This window comes from Peromyscus eremicus, chromosome 4 (genome assembly GCF_949786415.1).
Source record: "Peromyscus eremicus chromosome 4, PerEre_H2_v1, whole genome shotgun sequence".
Classification (NCBI taxonomy): Eukaryota; Metazoa; Chordata; class Mammalia; order Rodentia; family Cricetidae; genus Peromyscus; species Peromyscus eremicus.
The window spans coordinates 56,180,324-56,188,104 of record NC_081419.1 but is presented as its reverse complement, the minus strand read 5'-3'; the positions used below and the strand labels follow the sequence as shown (position 1 = coordinate 56,188,104).

Genomic DNA, 7,781 nt, shown 5'->3' with positions numbered 1-7,781 from the left:
GTAAGTTATTATAAGAATAAAAAGGTTTTCTGATAATGGTGTGTTTAAGAGGTAGAGCCTTTGGGACGTGATTAAGTTGATATAAGGTCATTAAAGCAGAGTCCTCATGATTGACTCCTAGTGGCTTCATAAAATGAGGGAGAGAACTAACAGGCACATGTGTGACTCTCTCTCTCTTGCTATGAGATGTCCTCTACCACTGTGGACTCCATCAACAAGCAAGCCATCATAAAAGAAGGTTGCAACACTTAGACCCTCCAGAATCATGCACAGACTAAATCTATTTACTTTATAAAGTAGCATGCCTCAGATACTTCATTATTGTAACAAAAATCGGACTAGTTTCTTGGCATTGTAAACACTAAATCTCCCTCCAAATACAGTAGACCTAGGAATTCTGGGTCTTGTCACAAAGAAAATATGCAAAGCATTTAATCACTAGCATAGACTTCAGCCTAAGCATCAAAATAGATTCTAGTGAGAATATTCTGTCCATTGCTACCTATAAGTACTTTTTTAGTTATATCCCTGCAAGCTAGAATAACTTCAGTAAAAATGATGAAAAATCTCAATTCAAATCTGAAAAATTAACTATCTGTAAGAGAATAATCTACTAATATTTTAGCCTGGGCAATTACCAACCCTAGTCAACTAAATGCTGATAAAAGTAGCCTATCATCACACACAAAATCAAAGATGCCCCCTGTCAGGACCAGCCGACCTGTGAACAGTACAGGAATAGGGAAGTGAGGGTTAAGAAAAGACAGATAGAAAAAACAGAGACATAAAAGAAAAGACAGAGACAAGGACAGAATTGGGAGGGCTCTCAGTGAATACTGCAGCAGCCCAGAATTTATTTCTCACAGCTTTTTTATGCCCAAAGCAAGGGGGGCAAAAGACTTCCTTACCATGGTTCAAGGAACAAATAAGTGTAAACACCTCTTTAATTCTCAAAGCATCTAGTAACCACGCAGTTGGCCAAACATCCTGTTATTCAGGCTTGAGGAGCAATAACAAGCTTGAACTCTCTGACCTTAAATCAAGATGGAATCAAGCCACAAGGTGGAGTCACTGTGGGCTCCCACAGCCCCCATATGTTTCCTGTGACACCAGACAGTAAAATCTTTGGTGTAGAAACCGCTCAACAGTATTCTGCAGGTCTGGGGTAGTCTAGATATCTGTAAAAATCAATGAAGTGTCTTGTAGTGGGTAGCCATTCCAGCTTTGACCTGGAAGTTCCAACCCCCATTGAGGCTTCGGTAACTGTCACGCCTACAAGGTGGGGCCAAGAGAGGACCCTGAAGACAGAGATCCGGATGTGCCACCTCTCTTGGTCCTGGACCCTGGACGCTGGAGTTAGACCAAGCAGAGTTCTCCGGAGAACACCGCCGGACTGCGTTACACCTTTCCCAGATCCTGTTACCTATCCCTTCACTTGTAAGTTACCCCACAAAATAAACCTCCCTTTTAACTACGTGGAGTGTCCTTAAAAATTTCACCAATATCATCTAGTCTTAAATTTCTCAAAGATTTCCTCCTCCAGTGATCTGTGTTCTCAGGTCGACCCCATATCAGGAAACACCACAGCGGATCCAGACTTCACATTCATTCATACTACAGTCACTACAACAAAACAGCACTACAATCTGAAGACCTAAGATTCCCAGCAGCGATTGGATCAAGTATCCAAGGAGATAACAATACTTTCACAGGCCTAGACAAGGTGAAGTATGGTATTGATTCCCCCAGACTAAGGTGCATTTTCCAAATGAAAATTAAAAGCTATTGTGAAGAGGACAGGTTGACACATGCAATGAAATTGTATCTACTAAAGTACACTATGAATGTTCAGAAGGCTCGTCCATGGATTGTTTGATAGGACCCAGAAAGATAAAAATAAGAAAAGATTTGCAGTAGAATATAAATCGACTCTATCACTGAGTAGACTGCTTAGCTCAGCTGAGACAAAATTGTCTCAATGAAATCAACAGCCTACACCCTCTCATTTGATACACTAAGGAGAAGCACACCCCTTTTGTGATATTCCTTACAAAATGCGCATAACCCAAATCATGTAATCATGACAAATCAAAACTATAGGGCATTCTACAAAGCCACTGATGATCCTCTTCGATATTGTCACATTATGAAAGTCAAAAGACCATGCCAACTTGAGACACTGTTTGGGATTAAAGGAGTCTGTCAGGATGGGGCACCTGAGAGCAACCTGAGGTCTAAATTTTCCTTTTCTGACAAACAGCATTATTGAGGAAAGTAGTGAAATTGTCAAAAGGTCTGTTGAGTGACAGTTTTGTTTTTTTTTTTTTTTTTTTTTGTCAGTGTCAATTTCATGGCTTTATTCGTTTTAGTATGATTTTGTTAAGAGTCAATCTTTGTCTTAGAAAATACATTTGCAAGTGCTTAAGTGTAATCTGGTTTCCTTTTTAGCTCCTCCTCTCAATGGTTGGAGTGGGAGTAGAGACAAGAAGAAAATAGGAAAAAAGGGAGACTGGTGGAGAATGATAAAACCAACATGAAATCTGAGAATTCTTGCTTAGGACTATGCAAGGGTTTGTTGTATCTTTCTTTTACCTTTTCCATAAACCTGAAAGTGCATTTATTTAAAATTAATGAATAATTTCAGAGTCTTTAGCCATGTGGTGGTGGCACATGCCTTTAATCCTAGCACTCAGGAGGCAGAGACAGGTGGATCTCTGTGAGTTCAAGGCCAGCCTGGGCTACAGAGTGAGTTCCAAGATAGGTTCCAAAGCTATAGAGAGAAACCCTTTTTCAGAATCTTTAAAAAGCATCCATAATAAAGATATCTTTTCTTTGTTTGTTTGTTTCATTTTTTTTAGAGACAGGATTTTTTTTTTTTTCTGTGTAACCCTGACTGTTTTGGAACTCTGTAGACCAGGCTGATCTTGAACTCAGAGATCTGCCTGCCTCTGCCTCCTGAGTGCTAAGATTAAAGATTTGTGCTACGACCCCTGGCTATTTCTAGTCAAATATTCATTCAATGTTCTTAAAATGTACATGTCATTTTTCAGTTACTGCCTGGGAGCCTGTTTGCCACTCGCCTGCCATACACACCTAAAGATATTATCAATAAATGTGGCTTCTATCCCACCAATTCACCCAGTGCCTCTATCCATCCCTCTTTCTCTCTTCTTCCTGTATGCCTTCATTCCCCTTCTACTAGTCAGATTTCCATCATAACAAAATATTCGACACACACCCTTGAGGGAGGAAGGATGTACTTATTTCATTTCAGAGGTTTCAGTTGATCATAATGGGGATGGCATGTCAGAGCAAAGAAGGTACCGCGTGACTGAAGGCAAGGAACGGGTGACTGGGAGGGAGAGGGAAAGGAAAGAGAAAGGCAGGGAGAAGGGAGCATGGATGAGAAAGAGCCTATCCCCTAATGCACAGGTTAGCATGTTTCTCCAAGCCCAACAGCTTTCTCTCCTGCCCAGTCGGAAGTGGTTTCTACACTTGGATCTGGAACCTCTGTCGATCTCTCAGACTATTGCCCTAACTATTACAGAGCTGCCACACAAATATGGAAGCCATGAAGAATATAGTTATTACAGAAACCAGGTCACCTTGACCCACAACCAAAAAGATACAATCTGTCTTTCCACACCCTCCCCTCCTGATCATTTGTAGAGAGCATTGTTGTATACAAGGCGCCAGTGTATGACCACTATCACCGTGCTGTCGGTAAGCAAGGAGTGAGATGCCAAAATTACTCTCATAACATTTGGCTTCTAATCGTAGGGAAGGCATCTGCTCTAAATATTTTTAAGTTAGTATGGTTAAATCTAGTTTGGGGGTAAATCTCCTAGTTCCCACTGAAGTAGAGGTGCCAGATTCATTATAGGATACAAGTTAAATTAAAATGCCTAATTTTTAGTGCAAGCATGTTTCAAATACTGCATGAGACACACTTATATAAAATGTTCTCCCTAATTACCTGAAATCAAAACACAACTAGATATCATATAGTATTGCTTGTCAAATCTGGCAACACTAATATGTGGAAGCCATTCTCTTTCAGGTACTTAAACTGCCTCTTGATTCTTGTTCGTTGGCAATAAACAGACTAGAGATAGTCATCTCTTCTTGCTCTAGAGGTCCAGAATGCACAGGGGTCAATGCTGATCCCTCTGGGGTCAAGTTGTAGAAGGAAGGCTGTCTCTTAGGCTCACATAGTAGCCATCAAACCAGGAGCAAGGGCGTATAGTCCGTCAAACTGAAGAAGTTAGTTCAAATGCCTTTCCACCTCATCGGGGGTACTTGTTTACAAAATCCATTGCACAGGTAGCTTAGCCGCAGTGGTGTGTGGTCCATGTTTTACTTCAATGATATTGTATGATTCTAGCACAGCTGGAGTCCTCGTCATTATTTAATCATCCTGAATGAAAGCTCCCAATTGTATACACACAGAATAGTTCTTTTTTTAGAATAAATGTGCTCTCTCTCTCTCTCTCTCTCTCTCTCTCTCTCTCTCTCTCTCTCTCTCTCACACACACACACACACACACACACACACACACAAATGCAGCATCTAAGAAAATGTGCCCTCTCTCTCTCTCTCTCTCTCTCTCTCTCTCTCTCTCTCTCTCTCTCTCTCTCTCTCACACACACACACACACACACACACACACACACAAATGCAGCATCTAAGAAAATGTGCCCTCTCTCTCTCTCTCTCTCTCTCTCTCTCTCTCTCTCTCTCTCTCTCTCTCTCTCTCACACACACACACACACACACACACACACACACACACACACACAAATGGAGCATCTAAGAAAATATCCAACCGGTCCTTTATTTCAGATCAAATAGTAAATTCTAACTCACCCAGGCCTCACTAGTTAGTAGACCTAAAGAGTGGCTTCCTTGGTCTCAATACATTACAGGAAGTTGAGTTTAATCAGGAATGGGGCCTCCTACAGGAAGATGTGATAACTAGTAAGCTTTGAATCAAAAGAGCCATGGCTTATGAAAGAAATCTTGGACTTGATACAGGACGTAAGTTATTGGGGTGATTTTGATTCACTGTCTTCCCTACCTGTCTCTGCTCCGGGAACAATAATTGTGACTTGTGATAGGGCTATAAATAGGACCTTTATTTATTTTATTTGTATTTTATGTATATGGATGTTTTGCTTGTATGTATGTCTATGCACTATGTGTATGCCTAGTGCCCATGGAGGCCAGAAGGAGGTATTTTATCCCCTGGAACTGGAGTTATAGATGGATGGTTGAGAGCCACCCTGTGGGTACTGGGAATCAAAGCCTGTTCCTCTGGAAGAGCATCCAGTGCTCTTAACTGCTAAGCCATCTCTCTCCAGCTTCTTTTTAAGTGAAGTTTGGTATAGTCAAAATCAGATTGAAATATGTGACAGTTTTAGAAGGTGGAGAAAATTAACATTTAGTGAAAGACAACGCATTTAGTGAAAGTGGGTTTTTATGAGCCATTGGGATATCTAAAATGAAGAAGAGATTGAGACTAGAGATGTCTGAGATGAGGAAAAAGAAATGTTCCCATGTTCCCAGGAAACAAAATGTTGGTTCTGCAGAGACTGAGCTACTGCCTGGAGTTTAGATGTTGGACCCCAAGAGGGCAGAGCCAAGGAAGGAAATGAACCAGCTCCACATGTGGACAGCAAGGCAGAGCAAGGGGCACAGATGGTCTGCTGGGGAGCCTCTCAGAAGGGCATGAACAGTTTGTGGCAGCTGATGCTGTGTTTCAGGTTGGTATCAGTCTCACATGTTCCTCTCCCATCTTCTATAAGAAGTTCTACAGTAGAGCTTCAGGAGTTGAGGTTCAGTTTCCTGTTGCTCTTTGGGGCATACGTGAAGCAGGAAGAAGAAAAAAAAACAATCCAATGAAGGGTCTGCAAGATGGCAAAAGGAACTGGGCAGGAAAAGTTGACCAAAGAGCAAAAGCCAGGTACCAACAATCTGCTTCTGTGTGTCAGGCCAGTCATGTATACTAATTAGTTTTCAGAACTCTCACAAATTATCTCATTTGCTTCTCACAATAACTATATAACTGAAGTAATGTTATTATCCTTGCTCTATAGGTTAGGATGCTTGTTATTGTTTGAATGTAAGAGGTAACTAATTCATAGTGATACCAAGCAGGTTTGATTAATTAAAATCACATTGTAAGTGGCAGAGGCAAAGGGTGAGTTCCGACAGCTTTGCCTCGGGCCAGTAGCCTTAGCCACCATCTAACCCTGCAGGGTTTTAAGCCATTAAGGATTTTCAGAACCACAAGGAAAACTGATCAAAGATTCATTATGTCAGTCTTGGGTCGTTCCTACCACAAAAGCTCTCAACTATACAGAAAATGTGAAAGGAAAAAATAATTCAATTCCCTAAGTTTCATGTTCCATATAGTGCCTCTCTGCCCTGTGCCTGATGATTTCTATTTATAGATCAAAGCCATAACATTTTTTTAAATTCTGAAATTTCCTGATATACAGAACAATAATTCTTAGAGGAAAGTTTTCCTAAAGCAGTCTGACAAAATTTTGTCATCTTCTAATACAGAATTAATGAGCTTGCTGACTATAGATGCAGGACTTAAAACACACCACCAAATGATATTAAATTTTGACTCAATCTAAGCCTAAACCAGGTAACAAAATCCCCATTATTGCTTTTGCTGGGCAAATTCATGAGACTTAATCCAAGGCTTACAGAGCACATACTGCAGGATCAAGGGAGATTGTAGATATCTTCTCTCTGTGATATAGTCTGATCATTTTCTTACATGGCCCTAATTCTAATTTCTACCAAATAGCTTATTAACACACACACACACACACACACACACACACACACACACACACACAGGTCTCTTTTGTATGCTGTGGTAGTTTGAATGTAATTGACCCCCATAAACACATAGGGAGTGGCACTTTTAGGAGGTATGACCTTGTTGAGGAAGTATGTCACTACAGAGGCAGGCTTTGAGGTCTCATATATGCTCAAGCCATGCCCAGTGCCCTAAACCATTTCCTGTTGCCTGCAAGTCAAGATGTAGAACTCTCAGCTACCTCTCCAGCACCCTGTCTCACCATGATAATAACGGACTAAACCTCTGAACTATAAGCCACCCAATTAAACGTTTTCCTTTATAAGAGTTGCCATGGTCATGGTGCCTCTTCACAGCAATAGAAACCAAGACATATGCTGTACCTGTTATGATTCGAGCCAGGAGAAGTTCATGTTCACCCAGTTCTTTCTAGGGACTAATCCTATACAGTTTCCCCCAAATATTTGACTTCTCCCCCATCTTCCATTTCCATGTGGATCTGGGGAATGGGAGTCAAGTGGGAACAGGCACCTTCAGCTCTTCGTTCTTCTCTATTTCTCCCCCAAAGCAATGATCAAAAGAAACCAGTTGCATGAAGGAATGGGAAAGAAAATCTCTAGGAGGAAAAAATGGTAAGTATTTTAAAATAGCGTGTGCAAGGTCCATACTCATTATTTTGCATGCATTATCTTGGCTCTAATATTGCTTATTGTCCCATTTAATGTTGTAGAAGATATTATTTACTTTTTCTTGGAATAAAGGAAATGAAAGCTTGGTAAGTTTGTAGCCAGCTTTCTTGGACCACTAGCCCCAAAATCATAACACAGAGACTTATTAATTATGAATGCCCGACATTATCTTATGCTTGTCCAACTCGCTCTTATAGTTTAATTTAACCTGTTTCTCTTTATCTACATTTTGCCTTGGGCCTTTTTACCTTTCATT

General features: G+C 40.7%; 1 long non-coding RNA gene across 1 annotated transcript; it reads left to right on the top strand.

Moving 5' to 3' along the window:
• The first annotated feature begins 1,278 nt into the window (after positions 1 to 1,278).
• On the top strand, positions 1,279 to 7,469 carry LOC131908137 (uncharacterized). Its single transcript, XR_009378556.1, has 3 exons — positions 1,279 to 1,437; positions 5,567 to 5,763; positions 7,405 to 7,469. It is a non-coding gene; the product is annotated as an uncharacterized LOC131908137 (long non-coding RNA).
• Positions 7,470 to 7,781: the final 312 nt, after the last annotated feature.